This window comes from Kogia breviceps, chromosome 2 (genome assembly GCF_026419965.1).
Source record: "Kogia breviceps isolate mKogBre1 chromosome 2, mKogBre1 haplotype 1, whole genome shotgun sequence".
NCBI classification, from domain to species: domain Eukaryota; kingdom Metazoa; phylum Chordata; class Mammalia; order Artiodactyla; family Physeteridae; genus Kogia; species Kogia breviceps.
Window position 1 is genome coordinate 86304216 of NC_081311.1, and position 13882 is coordinate 86318097.

Sequence of the window (13882 nt, forward strand, 5' to 3'; positions counted from 1 at the left end):
CACGCATCCGCACCCCGATAACGACCCTCAGCCTCACCGGGGTCTAACGCTAACCCTAGCTACAGCCCTGACCATGACACCGAGGTCTACCCCGCAGCCGGAAAACTGAGGCCTAGCCTAACGGCATGCCACGCCCTACGACGCACATGCCCCCTAACCCGCATCCGCACCCCGATCTCGACCCTCAGCCTCACCGGGGGCCTAACCCTAACCCTAGCTCCAGCCCTGACCATGACCCCTAGGCCTCACCCGCAGCCGGATGTCTGAGGCCTAGCCTAACGGCACGCGGTGCCCTACGACGCACACGCCCCCTAACACGCATCCGCACCCCGATCTCGACCATCAGCCTCACCGGGGGCCTAAGCCTAACCCTAGCTCCAGCCCTGACCCTGAGCCCTAGGCCAACAATGCAGCCTGAACCCTGAGGCCTAGCCTAACGGCACGCCGCGCCCTACGACGCACACGCCCCCTAACACGAATCCGCACCCCGATCTTGACCCTCAGCCTCACCGGGGGCCTAACCCTAACCCTAGCTCCAGCCCTGACCATGACCCCTAGGCCTCCCCCGCAGGCTGAAGCCTGAGACCTAGCCTAACGGCACGCCGTGCCCTACGTAGCACACGCCCCCTAACACGCATCCGCACCCCAATAACAACCCTCAGCCTCACCGCGGGCCTAACGCTAACCCTAGCTACAGCCCTGACCCTGACACCGAGGCCTACCCCGCACCCGGAAAACAGACCTAGCCTAACGGCATGTCACGCCCTACGACGCACATGCCCCCTAACACGCATCCGCAACCCGATCTCGACCCTCAGCCTCACCGGGGGCCAAACCCTAACCCTAGCCCCAGCCCTGACCCTGAGCCCTAGGACTCCCCCACAGCCTGAAGCCTGAGGCCTACCCTAACGGCACGCCGCGCCCTACGACACACACGGCCCCTAACACGCATCCGCACTCCGATCTTGACCCTCAGCCTCACCGGGGGCCTAAACCTAACCATAGCTCCAGGCCTGGCGCTGACCCCTAGGCCTCCCCCTCAGCCTGAAGGCTGAGGCCTACCCTAACGGCACGCCGCGCCCTATGAGGCACAGGCCCCCTAACATACATCTGCACCCAGATCTCGACCCTCAGCCTCACCGGGGGCCTAACCCTAACCCTATCTCCATCCCTGACCCTGATACCTAGGCCTCCCCCACAGCCAGAAGCCTGAGGCCTAGGCTAACCCCACGCCACGCCCTACAACGCACACGCCCCCTAACACGCATCCGCACCCCAATCTCGACCCTCAGCCTCACCGGGGGCCTAACCCTAACCCTAGCTCCAGCCCTGACCCTGACCCCTAGGCCTCCACCGCAGCCTGAAGCCTGAGACCTAGCCTAACGGCACGCCGTAACCTACGACGCACACGCCCCCTAACATGCATTCGCACCCCGATCTCGACCCTCAGCCTCACCGGGGGCCTAACCCTAAACCTAGCTCCAGCCCTGACCCTGAGCCCTAGGACTCCCCCGCAGCCTGAAGCCTGAGGCCTAGCCTAACGGCACGCCTTGCCCTACGTCGCACACGCCCCCTAACACGCATACACACCCCGATATCGACCCTCACCCTCACCGGGGGCCTATCCCTAACCCTAGCTCCAGCCCTGACCCTGACACCTAGGCCTCCCCCACAGCCAGAAGCCTGAGGCCTTGCCTAACGGCACACCGCGCCCTATGACCCACACGTCCCCTAAAACGCATCCGCACCCCGATCTCGACCCTCAGCCTCACCGGGGGCCTAACCCTAACCCTAGCTCCAGCCCTGACCCTGACCCCTAGGACTCCCCAGCAGCCTGAAGCCAGAGTATTGCCTAACGGCACGCCATGACCTATGATGCACATGCCCCCTAACACGAATCCGCACACCGATCTCGACCCTCAGCCTCACCGGGGGCCGAACCCGAACCCTAGATCCAGCCCTGACCCTGACCCCTCGGCCTCCACCGCAGCCTGAAGCCTGAGGCCTAGCCTAACGGCATGCCTAGCCCTACGACGCCCACACCCCATAAGACGCATTCGCAACCCGATCTCGACCCTCAGCCTCACCGGGCCCTAACCCAAACCCTAACTCCAGCCCTGACCCTGACCCCTAGCCCTCCCCCGCAGCCTGAAGCCTGAGGCCTAGCCTAATGGCACGCCACGCCCTACGAGGCACACGCGCCCTAACACGCATCCGAACCCCGATCTCGACCCTCAGCCTCACTAGGGTCCTAACCCTAACTCTAGCTGCAGCCCTGACCCTGACCCCTAGCCCTCCCCCGCAACCTGAAGCCTGAGGCCTACCCTAATGGCACGCCACGCCCTACGAGGCACACGCGCCCTAACACGCATCCGATCCCCGATCTCGACCCTCAGGCTCACTGGGGTCCTAACCCTAACCCTAGCTCCAGCCCTGACCCTGACCCCTAGGCCTCCCCCACAGCCTGACGCCTGCGGCCTATTCTAACGGCACGCCGTGCCCTACGACGCACATGCCCCCTAACACGCATCCGCACCCCGATCTCGACCATCAGCCTCACCGGGGGCGTAACCCTAACCCTAGCTCCAGCCCTGATCCTGAGCCCTAGGCCTACAATGCAGCCTGAACCCTGAGGCCTAGCCTAACGGCACGCCGCGCCCTACGACGCACACGCCCCCTAACACGAATCCGCACCCCGATCTCGACCCTCTGCCTCACCGGGTGCCTAACCCTAACCCTAGCTCCAGCCCTGACCCTGACCCCTTGCCCTCCCCAGCAGCCTGAAGCCTGCGGCCTAGCCTAACGGCACGCCACGACCTACGACCCACACGCGCCCTAACACGCATCCGCACCTCGATCTCGACCCTCAGCCTCACCGGGGGCCGAACCCTAACCTTAGCTCCAGGACTGGCGCTGACACCTAGGCCTCCCCCGCAGCCTGAAGCCTGAGGGCTAGCCTAACGGCACGCCGCGCCATACGACGCACACGCCCCCTAACTCGCATCCGCACCCCGATCTCGACCCTCAGCCTCACCGGGGTCCTAACCCTAACCCCAGCTTCAGCCCTGACCCGGACCACTAGGCCTAACCCGCAGCCTGAAGCCTGAGGCCTACCCTAACGGCACGCCGCGCCCTACGAGGCACACGCGCCCTAACATGCATCCGCACCCCGATATCGACCCTCAGCCTCACCGGGGGCCTAACTCTAACCCTAGTTCCAGCCCTGACCCTGAGCCCTAGGACTCCACCGCAGCCTGAAGCCTGAGGCCTACCCTAACGGCATGCCGCGCCCTACGACGCACACGGCCCCTAACACGCATCCGCACCCCGATCTCGACCCTCAGCCTCACCGGGCGCCTAACCCTAACCCTAGCTCCAGCCCTGACCCTGACACCTAGGACTCCCACGCAGCCTGAAGCCTGAGGGCTAGCCTAACGGCACACCGTGCCCTACGACGCACACACCCCCTAACATGCATCCGCACACCGATCTCGACCCTCAGCCTCACCGGGGTCCTAACCCTTACCCTAGCTCCAGCCCTGACCCTGACCCCTAGGCCTACCCCGCACCCTGAAGCCTGAGGCCTAGCCTAACGGCAGGCCGCCCCCTACAACGCACACGCCCCCGAACACGCATCCGCACAGGGATCTCGACACTCAGCCTCACCGGGGTCCTAACCCTAACCCTAGCTCCAGGCCTGACCCTGACCCCTAGGCCTCCCCCGCAGCCTGAAGCCTGAGGCCTAGTCTAACGGCACGCCACGCCCTACGACCCACACGCCCCCTAACACGCATCCGCATCCCGATATGGACCCACACCCTCACCGGGGGCCTAACACTGACCCTAGATCCAGCCCTGACCCTGACCACTAGGCCTACACCGCAGCCGGAAAACTGAGGCCTAGCCTAAAGGCACGCCACGCCCTACGACGCACACGCCCCCTAACACGCATCCGCACCCCGATCTCCACCCTTAGCCTCACCGGGGGCCTAACCCTAACCCTAGCTCCAGCCCTGACCCTGACCCCTAGCCCTCCCCAGCAGCCTGAAGCCTGAGGCCTAGCCTAACGGCACGCCGCGCCCTATGAGGCACATGTCCCCTAAAACGCATCCGCACACCGATATCGACCCTCAGCCTCACCGGGGGCCTAACCCTAACCCTAGCTCCAGCCCTGACCCTGACCCCTAGGCCTCCCCCGCAGCCTGAAGCCTGCGGCCTAGCCTAACGGCACGCCACGCCCTACGACCCACACGCCCCCTAACACGCATCCGCATCCCGATATGGACACTCACCCTCACCGGGGGCCTAACACTGACCCTAGCTCCAGCCCTGACCCTGACCACTAGGCCTACCCCGCAGCCGGAAGACTGAGGCCTAGCCTAACGGCACGCCACGCCCTACGACGCACACGCCCCCTAACACGCATCCGCACCCCGATCTCCACCCTTAGCCTCACCGGGGGCCTAACCCTAACCCTAGCTCCAGCCCGGACCCTGACCCCTAGCCCTCCCCAGCAGCCTGAAGCCTGAGGCCTAGCCTAACGGCACGCCGCGCCCTATGAGGCACATGTCCCCTAAAACGCATCCGCACACCGATCTCGACCCTCAGCCTCACCGGGGGCCTAACCCTAACCCTAGCTCCAGCCCTGACCCTGACCCCTAGGCCTCCACCGCAGCCTGAAGCCTGAGGCCTAGCCTAATGGCACGGCTTGCCCTACGTCGCACATGCCCCCTAACACGCATCCGCACCCCGGTATCGACCCTCACCCTCACCGGGGGCCAAACACTGACCCTAGCTCCAGCCCTGTCCCTGACCAGTAGGCCTACCCCGCAGCCGGAAGACTGAGGCTTAGCCTAAAGGCACGCCACGCCCTACGACGCAAACGCCCCCTAACACGCATCCGCACCCCGATCTCCACCCTTAGCCTCACCGGGGTCCTAACCCTAACCCTAGGTCCAGCCCTGACCCTGACCCCTAGCCCTCCCCAGCAGCCTGAAGCCTGAGGCCTAGCCTAACGGTACGCCGCGCCCTACGACGCACACGGACCCGAACACGCATCCGCACCCCGATCTCGACGCTCAGCCTCACCGGGGGCCTAACACAAACTCTGGCTCCAGGCCTGACCCTGACACCTAGGCCTCCCCCGCAACCTGAAGCCTGAGGCCTAGCCTAATGGCACGCCGCGCCCTACGACGCACACGCCCCCTAACACGCATCCGCACCCCGATCTCGACCCTCAGCCTCACCGGGGGCCTAACACAAACCCTAGCTCCAGCCCTGACCCTGAGCCCTAGGACTCCCCCGCAGCCTGAAGCCTGAGGCCTACCATAACGGCACGCCGCGCCCTACGACGCACACGGCCCCTAACATGTATCCGCACCCCGATCTCGACACTGAGCCTCACCGGGGGCCTAAACCTAACCCTAGCTCTAGCCCTGACCCTGACCACTAGGACTCCCACGCAGCCTGAAGCCTGAGGGCTAGCCTAACGGCACGCCGTGCCCTACGACGCACACACCCCCTAACATGCATCCGCACCCCGATCTAGACCCTCAGTCTCACCGGGGGCCTAACCCTAACCCTAACTCCAGCCCTGACCGTGACACCTAGGCCTCACCCGCAGCCTGAAGCCTGAGGCCTACCCTAACGGAACGCCACGCCCTACGACGCACATGCCCCCTAACACGCATCCACACTCCGATCTCGACCCTAAGCCTCACCGGGGTCCTAACCCTAACCCTAGCTCCAGCCCTGACCCTGACCCTTAGGCCTCCCCCACAGCCTGAAGCCTGAGGCCTAGTCTAACGGCACGCCACGCCCTACGACCCACACGCCCCCTAACACGCATCCGCATCCCGATATGGACCCTCACCCTCACCGGGGGCCTAACACTGACCCTAGCTCCAGCCCTGACCCTGACCACTAGGCCTACCCCGCAGCCGGAAGACTGAGGCCTAGCCTAACGGCACGCCACGCCCTACGACGCACACGCCCCCTAACACGCATCCGCACCCCGATCTCCACCCTTAGCCTCACCGGGGGCCTAACCCTAACCCTAGCTCCAGCCCTGACCCTGACCCCTAGCCCTCCCCAGCAGCCTGAAGCCTGAGGCCTAGCCTAACGGAACGCCGCGCCCTATGAGGCACATGTCCCCTAAAACGCATCCGCACACAGATCTCGACCCTCAGCCTCACCGGGGGCCTAACCCTAACCCTAGCTCCAGCCCTGACCGTGACACCTAGGCCTCCCCCGCAGCCTGAAGCCTGAGGCCTAGCCTAACGGCACGGCTTGCCCTACGTCGCACATGCCCCCTAACACGCATCCGCACCCCGATATCGACCCTCACCCTCACCGGGGGCCTAACCCTAAACCTAGCTCCAGCCCTGACCCTGACCCCTAGCCCTCCCCAGCAGCCTGAAGCCTGAGGCCTAGCCTAACGGTACGCCGCGCTCTACGAAGCACACGGCCCCGAACACGCATCCGCACCCCGATCTCGACCATCAGCCTCACCGGGGGCCAAACCCTAACCCTAGCTCCAGCCCCGGCCCTGACCCCTTGGCCTCCCCCGCAGCCTGAAGCCTGAGGCCTAGCCTAACCCCACGCCGCGCCCTACAACGCACACGCCCCCTAACATGCATCCGCACCCCGATCTCGACGCTCAGCCTCACCGGGTGCCTAACCCTGACCCTAGCTCCAGCCCGGACCCTGAACCCTAGGCCTCCCCCGCAGCCTGAAGCCTGAGGCCTAGCCTAACTGCACGCCGCGCCCTATGTCGCACACGCCCCCGAACACGCATCCGCACCCCGATAACGACCCTCAGCCTCACCGGGGTCCTAACCCTAACCCTAGCTACAGCCCTGACCCTGACACCTAGGCCTACCCCACAGCCGGAAGCCTGAGGCCTAGCCTAACGGCACGCCACGCCCTACGACGAACACGCCCCCTAACACGCATCCGCACCCCGATCTCGACCCTCAGCCTCACCAGGGGCCTAACCCTAACCCTAGCTCCAGCCCTGACCCTGAGCCCTAGGACTCCCCCGCAGCCTGAAGCCTGAGGCCTACCCTAACGGCACTCCGAGCCCTACGACGCACACGGCCCCTAACACGCATCCGGACCCCGATCTCGACACTCAGCCTCACCGGGGGCCTAAACCTAACGCTAGCTCCAGCCCTGACCCTGACCCCTAGGCCTCCCCCGAAGCCTGAGGCCTGAGGCCTAGCCTAACGGCAGGCCGTGACCTACGACGCACTCGGCCCCTAACACGCATCCGCACCCCGATCTCGACACTCAGCCTCACCGGGGGCCTAAACCTAACCCTAGCTCAAGCCCTGACCCTGACCCCTAGGCCTCCCCCGCAGCCTGAAGCCTGAGGCCTAGCCTAACGGCAGGCCGTGCCCTACGACGCACACGCCCCCTAACACGCATTCGCACCCCGATCTCGACCCTCAGCCTCACCGGGTGCCCAAGCCTAACCCTAGGTCCAGCCCTGACCCTGACACCTAGGACTCCCTCGCAGCCTGAAGCCTGAGGCCTAGCCTAACGGCACTCCGTGCCCTGCGACGCACACGCCCCCTAACATGCATCCGCACCCCGATCTCGACCCTCAGCCTCACCGGGGGCCTAACACTAACCCTAGCTCCAGCCCTGACCGTGACCACTAGGCCTCACCCGTAGCCTGAAGCCTGAGGCCTAGCCTAACGGTACGCCGTGCCCTACGACGCACACGCCCCCTAACACGCATCCGCACCCGTATCTCGACCTTCAGCCTCCCCGGGGGACTAACCCTGACCCTAGCTCCAGCCCTGACCCTGACCACTAAGCCTCCACCGCAGCCTGAAGCCTGATTCCTAGCCTAATGGCAGGCCGCGCCCTACGACGCACACGCCCCCTAACTCGCATCCGCACACCGATCTCGACCCTCAGCCTCACCGTGGGCCTAACCCTGACCCCGGCTTCAGCAGTGACCCTGACCACTATGCCTCCCCCGCAGCCTGATGCCTAAGGACTACCTTAACGGCACGCCGCGCCCTACGTCGCACACGCCCCCTAACACGCATCCGCACCGCGATCTCGACCCTCAACCTCACCGGGGGCCAAACCCTGACCCCAGCTTCAGCCCTGAACCTGACCACTAGGGCTCCCCCGCAGCCTGAAGCCTGAGGTGTACCCTAACGGCACGCCGCGCCCTACGAGTCACATGCGCCCCAACATGCATCCGCACCCTGATCTCGACCCTCAGACTCACCGGGGGACTAACCCTAACCCTAGGTCCAACCCTGACCCTGACCCCTAGGCCTCCACCGCAGCCTGAAGCCTGTGGCCTAGCCTAACGGCACGCCGTAACCTACGACACACACGCCCCCTAACACGCATCCGCACCCCGATCTGGAACCTCAGACTCACCGGGGGCCTAACTCTAACCCTAGCTCCAGCCCAGACACTGAGCCCTAGGAATCCCCCTCAGCCTGAAGCTTGAGGCCTACCCTATCGGCACGCCGTGCCCTACGACGCACACGGCCCCTAACACGCATCCGCACCCCGACCTCGACCCTCAGCCTCACCGGGTGCCTAACACTTACCCAAGCGCCAACCCAGACCGTGACCCCTCGGCTTCCCCCGCAGCCGGAAGTCTGAGGCCTAGCCTAACGGCACGCCACGCCCCTACGACGCCCACGCCCCATTACACGCATTCGCACCCCGATCTCGACCCTCAGCCTCACCGGGCCCTAACCTAAACCCTAACTCCAGCCCTGACCCTGACCCCTAGGCCTCCCCTGCAGCCTGAAGCCTGAGGCCTAGCCTAATGGCACGCCACGCCCTACGAGGCACACGCGCCCTAACACGCATCCGAACCCCGATCTCGACCTTCAGCCTCAGTGGTGTCCTAACCCTAACCCTAGCTCCAGCCCTGACACTGACCACTAGGCCTCCCCCGCAACCTGAAGCCTGAGTCCTAGCCTAACGGCACGCCGTGCCCTACGACCCACCCGCCCCCTAACACGCATCCGCACCCCGATCTCGACCCTCAGCCTCACCGGGGGCCTAAACCTAACCCTAGCTCCAGCCCTGACCGTGACACCTAGGCCTCCCTCACAGCCAGAAGCCTGAGACGTAGCCTAATGGCACGCCACGCCCTATGACCCAAATGTCCCCTAAAACGCATCCGCACCCCGATCTCGACCCTCAGCCTCACCCGGGGACTAATCCTAACCCTAGCTCCAACCCTGACCCTGACCCCTAGGACTCCCCCGCAGCCTGAAGCCTGAGGCCTTGCCTAACGGCACGCCATGCCCTACGACGCACATGCCCCCTAACATGCATCCGCACCCCGATCTCGACCCACAGCCTCACCGGGGGCCTAACCCTTACCCAAGCGCCAACCCTGACCCTGACCCCTCGGCTTCCCCCGTAGCCGGAAGCCTGAGTCCTAGCCTAACGGCACGCCACGCCCTACGACGCCCACACCCCATAACACGCATTCGCACCCCGATCTCGACCCTCAGCCTCCCCGGGCCCTAACCCAAACCGTAACTCCAGCCCTGACCCTGACCCCTAGCCCTCCCCCGCAGCCTGAAGCCTGAGGCCTAGCCTAATGGCACGCCACGCCCTACGAGGCACACGCGCCCTAACACGCATCCGAACCCCGATCTCGATCCTCAGCCTCACTGGGGTCCTAACCCTAACCCTAGCTCCAGCCCTGACCCTGACCCCTAGGACTCCCCCGCAGCCTGAAGCCTGAGGCCTAGTCTAACGGCACGCCACGCCCTACGACCCACACGCCCCCTAACACGCATCCACAGCCGGATCTCGACCCTCACCCTCACCAGGGTCCTAACACTGACCCTAGCTCCAGCCCTGACCTTGACCACTAGTCCTCCCCCGCACCCTAAAGCCTTAGGCCTACCCTAACGGCACGCCACGACCTATGACGCACACGCCGCATAACAGGAATCCGCACCTCGTTCTCGACCCTCAGTCACACCGGGGGCCTAACCCTAACCTTATCTCCATCCCTGACCCTGACACCTAGGCCTCCCCCACAGCCAGAAGCCTGAGGCCTAGCCTAACGGCACGCCGCGCCCTACGAGGCACACGCGCCCTAACATGCATCCGCACCCCGATATCGACCCTCAGCCTCACCGGGGGCCTAACTCTAACCCTAGTTCCAGCCCTGACCCTGAGCCCTAGGACTCCACCGCAGCCTGAAGCCTGAGGCCTACCCTAACGGCATGCCGCGCCCTACGACGCACACGGCCCCTAACACGCATCCGCACCCCGATCTCGACCCTCAGCCTCACCGGGCGCCTAACCCTAACCCTAGCTCCAGCCCTGACCCTGACACCTAGGACTCCCACGCAGCCTGAAGCCTGAGGCCTAGCCTAACGGCACACCGTGCCCTACGACGCACACACCCCCTAACATGCATCCGCACACCGATCTCGACCCTCAGCCTCACCGGGGTCCTAACCCTTACCCTAGCTCCAGCCCTGACCCTGACCCCTAGGCCTACCCCGCACCCTGAAGCCTGAGGCCTAGCCTAACGGCAGGCCGCCCCCTACAACGCACACGCCCCCGAACACGCATCCGCACAGGGATCTCGACACTCAGCCTCACCGGGGTCCTAACCCTAACCCTAGCTCCAGGCCTGACCCTGACCCCTAGGCCTCCCCCGCAGCCTGAAGCCTGAGGCCTAGTCTAACGGCACGCCACGCCCTACGACCCACACGCCCCCTAACACGCATCCGCATCCCGATATGGACCCTCACCCTCACCGGGGGCCTAACACTGACCCTAGATCCAGCCCTGACCCTGACCACTAGGCCTACACCGCAGCCGGAAAACTGAGGCCTAGCCTAAAGGCACGCCACGCCCTACGACGCACACGCCCCCTAACACGCATCCGCACCCCGATCTCCACCCTTAGCCTCACCGGGGGCCTAACCCTAACCCTAGCTCCAGCTCTGACCCTGACCCCTAGCCCTCCCCAGCAGCCTGAAGCCTGAGGCCTAGCCTAACGGCACGCCGCGCCCTATGAGGCACATGTCCCCTAAAACGCATCCGCACACCGATATCGACCCTCAGCCTCACCGGGGGCCTAACCCTAACCCTAGCTCCAGCCCTGACCCTGACCCCTAGGCCTCCCCCGCAGCCTGAAGCCTGCGGCCTAGCCTAACGGCACGCCACGCCCTACGACCCACACGCCCCCTAACACGCATCCGCATCCCGATATGGACACTCACCCTCACCGGGGGCCTAACACTGACCCTAGCTCCAGCCCTGACCCTGACCACTAGGCCTACCCCGCAGCCGGAAGACTGAGCCCTAGCCTAACGGCACGCCACGCCCTACGACGCACACGCCCCCTAACACGCATCCGCACCCCGATCTCCACCCTTAGCCTCACCGGGCGCCTAACCCTAACCCTAGCTCCAGCCCTGACCCTGACCCCTAGCCCTCCCCAGCAGCCTGAAGCCTGAGGCCTAGCCTAACGGCACGCCGCGCCCTATGAGGCACATGTCCCCTAAAACGCATCCGCACACCGATCTCGACCCTCAGCCTCACCGGGGGCCTAACCCTAACCCTAGCTCCAGCCCTGACCCTGACCCCTAGGCCTCCACCGCAGCCTGAAGCCTGAGGCCTAGCCTAACGGCACGGCTTGCCCTACGTCGCACATGCCCCCTAACACGCATCCGCACCGCGGTATCGACCCTCACCCTCACCGGGGGCCAAACACTGACCCTAGCTCCAGCCCTGTCCCTGACCAGTAGGCCTACCCCGCAGCCGGAAGACTGAGGCTTAGCCTAAAGGCACGCCACGCCCTACGACGCACACGCCCCCTAACACGCATCCGCACCCCGATCTCCACCCTTAGCCTCACCGGGGTCCTAACCCTAACCCTAGGTCCAGCCCTGACCCTGACCGCTAGCCCTCCCCAGCAGCCTGAAGCCTGAGGCCTAGCCTAACGGTACGCCGCGCCCTACGACGCACACGGACCCGAACACGCATCCGCACCCCGATCTCGACGCTCAGCCTCACCGGGGGCCTAACAGAAACTCTGGCTCCAGGCCTGACCCTGACACCTAGGCCTCCCCCGCAACCTGAAGCCTGAGGCCTAGCCTAATGGCACGCCGCGCCCTACGACGCACACGCCCCCTAACACGCATCCGCACCCCGATCTCGACCCTCAGCCTCACCGGGGGCCTAACACAAACCCTAGCTCCAGCCCTGACCCTGAGCCCTAGGACTCCCCCGCAGCCTGAAGCCTGAGGCCTACCATAACGGCACGCCGCGCCCTACGACGCACACGGCCCCTAACATGTATCCGCACCCCGATCTCGACACTGAGCCTCACCGGGGGCCTAAACCTAACCCTAGCTCCAGCCCTGACCCTGACCACTAGGACTCCCACGCAGCCTGAAGCCTGAGGGCTAGCCTAACGGCACGCCGTGCCCTACGACGCACACACCCCCTAACATGCATCCGCACCCCGATCTAGACCCTCAGTCTCACCGGGGGCCTAACCCTAACCCTAACTCCAGCCCTGACCGTGACACCTAGGCCTCACCCGCAGCCTGAAGCCTGAGGCCTACCCTAACGGAACGCCACGCCCTACGACGCACATGCCCCCTAACACGCATCCACACTCCGATCTCGACCCTAAGCCTCACCGGGGTCCTAACCCTAACCCTAGCTCCAGCCCTGACCCTGACCCTTAGGCCTCCCCCACAGCCTGAAGCCTGAGGCCTAGTCTAACGGCACGCCACGCCCTACGACCCACACGCCCCCTAACACGCATCCGCATCCCGATATGGACCCTCACCCTCACCGGGGGCCTAACACTGACCCTAGCTCCAGCCCTGACCCTGACCACTAGGCCTACCCCGCAGCCGGAAGACTGAGGCCTAGCCTAACGGCACGCCACGCCCTACGACGCACACGCCCCCTAACACGCATCCGCACCCCGATCTCCACCCTTAGCCTCACCGGGGGCCTAACCCTAACCCTAGCTCCAGCCCTGACCCTGACCCCTAGCCCTCCCCAGCAGCCTGAAGCCTGAGGCCTAGCCTAACGGAACGCCGCGCCCTATGAGGCACATGTCCCCTAAAACGCATCCGCACACAGATCTCGACCCTCAGCCTCACCGGGGGCCTAACCCTAACCCTAGCTCCAGCCCTGACCGTGACACCTAGGCCTCCCCCGCAGCCTGAAGCCTGAGGCCTAGCCTAACGGCACGGCTTGCCCTACGTCGCACATGCCCCCTAACACGCATCCGCACCCCGATATCGACCCTCACCCTCACCGGGGGCCTAACCCTAAACCTAGCTCCAGCCCTGACCCTGACCCCTAGCCCTCCCCAGCAGCCTGAAGCCTGAGGCCTAGCCTAACGGTACGCCGCGCTCTACGAAGCACACGGCCCCGAACACGCATCCGCACCCCGATCTCGACCATCAGCCTCACCGGGGGCCAAACCCTAACCCTAGCTCCAGCCCCGGCCCTGACCCCTTGGCCTCCCCCGCAGCCTGAAGCCTGAGGCCTAGCCTAACCCCACGCCGCGCCCTACAACGCACACGCCCCCTAACATGCATCCGCACCCCGATCTCGACGCTCAGCCTCACCGGGTGCCTAACCCTGACCCTAGCTCCAGCCCTGACCCTGAACCCTAGGCCTCCCCCGCAGCCTGAAGCCTGAGGCCTAGCCTAACTGCACGCCGCGCCCTATGTCGCACACGCCCCCGAACACGCATCCGCACCCCGATAACGACCCTCAGCCTCACCGGGGTCCTAACCCTAACCCTAGCTACAGCCCTGACCCTGCCACCTAGGCCTACCCCACAGCCGGAAGCCTGAGGCCTAGCCTAACGGCACGCCACGCCCTACGA